Consider the following 2441-nt stretch of genomic DNA (forward strand, 5'->3'; position numbering starts at 1 on the left):
GGTGCAGGGTCTCAGGGGAGGGGGGGACGAAGGAAAATCCGCTCTGGGAGAAGGAGGAAAGAGGAGAAGGGGGCCCTGGGGAGAGGGGGGGGGGGGAAACAAGGCCAGGTTATAGTTGGAAGGAAGGGTAGATGTCACGGCGAAGTTCGTCATCCGGGAGGGGGACGCGTTGGAAATTGCCCTGATGAGGGAGATGGAGGGTGTGGAGGTGGAGAGAGGGTGGTATACAGCGATAGAGGCGCGGCAACGGGCGGGGGGTGGAGAGGAAGGAGGAAATCAGAGGGTGGGGGGCATCAACCCTGCGAACAATGTAAAGGATGCGGAGATGTTGGAGGAACAGAAGGAGGTGGGGGAAGGGGATCAGTTCATACAGGAGCCGTGTGGGGGAAGGAAGGCGGATACGGAAGGCAAGGCGGAGCGCATGGCGTTCAAGGATTTGGAGGGCCTTGTAAAAGCAGGTGGGGGTTGAGATCCAGGCAACGCTGGCATAACAGAGGATAGGACGGATGAGGGATTTGTAGGTGTGGAGGATGGTAGAAGGATGCAATCCCCATGTCCGGCCGAACAGGAGTTTCAGCAGGCGGAGGCAGGAATGGGCTTTCTGCTGGATGGTCAGGAAATGAGGGGTCCAGGTGAGCTGTCGGTCAAGGGTGAGGCCAAGGTATTTCAGGGTGGGGGTGAGTTGGATAGGACGACCATAAAGGGTGAGGTAGAAATCATGGAGGCGAAAGGAGCGAGTGGTGCGGCCTATGATGATTGCCTGGGTTTTGGAGGGGTTGAGATGGAGGAACCACTGGTTACACCAAGTGGTGAACTGGTTAAGGTGGGTTTGGAGGGTACATTGAGACCGTTGAAGGGTAGGATAGAGAGCCAGGAAGGCGGTGTCATCAGCATATTGGAGAAGGTGGACTGGTGGGGGTGGCTTGGGCATATCAGCTGTATACAAGAGATAAAGGAGAGGGGAGAGGACAGAACCCTGGGGGACGCCAGCCGTGTGATAAAAGATACGGGAGTTGGTGTTGTGGAGGGTGACATAGGAAGGACAGTGCGAGAGGAAGGAAGCGACCAGACAGACAAAATTGATAGGCAGGGCGTAGGTTTGGAGTTTAAAGAGGAGACTGGGATGCCATACACGGTCATAGGCATTTTGGAGGTCAAGGGAAACAAAAATGGCGGAGCGACGGGAGTTGAGCTGGAGGGACAGAAGGTGAACAAGATTGAGGAGTTGGTCATCAGCAGAGAAGGAGGGTCGGAAGCCACACTGGGTAACGGGGAGGAGGTGGTGTTGAGCAAGGTGCTGATGGATACGGTGGGAGAGGATTCAAAGACCTTACTGAAGACGGAGGTGACGGGGAGGCTGGGGCTGACGAGGAGTGGAAGCGGAAAGGAAGAGTGTCAGAGAGGCGTGGGGGCAAAACATAACTCGTGGGAGTTTTCGCAGGAGGTCTGTGTGAAAGGATGGGGACGGGGACTTGATAAGGACTGAGTCCCTGCGGGGAATGAGTTGGGAGATGGGAGCACCAGGTAAGTACTTTCGTATTTCCTTGGTGAGGGTACGAGCGTCGAGGAACTTAGGACCAGGAGTTGACAGGACAAAGGTGTGGAGGGTGGGGGCCAAGGTATGGGTGGCAGGAAGAGGGGTGGTGTCCATGGTGATGGCAGGGGGAGGGGGAGGTGGGGTTGATTTTTTGTGGGAAGTGGCGGGAGCAGAGTCGGATAGGACGCGCTTTTGGGGTTTTTTGGAGACTGGAGGCTGGGAGGAGGGGAGAGGGACGGGGAGGAGAGGGAGGTGGCAGGTGGCAGATCCCTGTGGCGTAGTGGAGGCACCGGGAGAAGCAGCTGGTTCAGTGGTGGTGATGGTGGCTCGGCGCGACGTGATGCGTGCGGGAGATGCAGAAGATGAAGCGACGGGGTCGGTGAGAGAGGGGAAGCCAACCACCTGAGGGGCGGCAGCAGAGGCGGCAACAGAGGCGTACGTGAGGGCGGGGATAGGAGTGGGAGTTGTTGAGGGTGTGGAGGCTGGAGGAAGGGTGTAGATGTGTTGGTATACAGCGGGGGAGGAGATAGGGGGATGGGTAAGTGGGGGAAGGGAGGGGGAGGAGTTAGGAGGGAGGCCAGGAGAGGCACTCCAGGAAGTGACTGTGGGAGAGGGGGAGGGGGAGGTGTAGATGACGGTGGAGGTGGGAGTACTCATTGCAGACGAACGGCGACGGACAGACAGTCGTGCAGCAGGCAGCGGCGGCGTCGGCGTCGGCGATGCTCGGCGGCGAACAGACGGACGAACAGCAGGCGGCGGTAGCGGCGGCGGCGGCAGCGGCGGCGGCAGCGGCAGCGGTCACGACGACGGCGACGGCGATGGACAGCGAGCAGGCAGGCAGGCGGACGGACGGACGGACGAACAGCGACAGCAGCAAGCGGCGGGCACACAGACAGACAGACAG

This window comes from Schistocerca serialis, chromosome 3 (assembly GCF_023864345.2).
Source record: "Schistocerca serialis cubense isolate TAMUIC-IGC-003099 chromosome 3, iqSchSeri2.2, whole genome shotgun sequence".
Taxonomy (NCBI): domain Eukaryota; kingdom Metazoa; phylum Arthropoda; class Insecta; order Orthoptera; family Acrididae; genus Schistocerca; species Schistocerca serialis.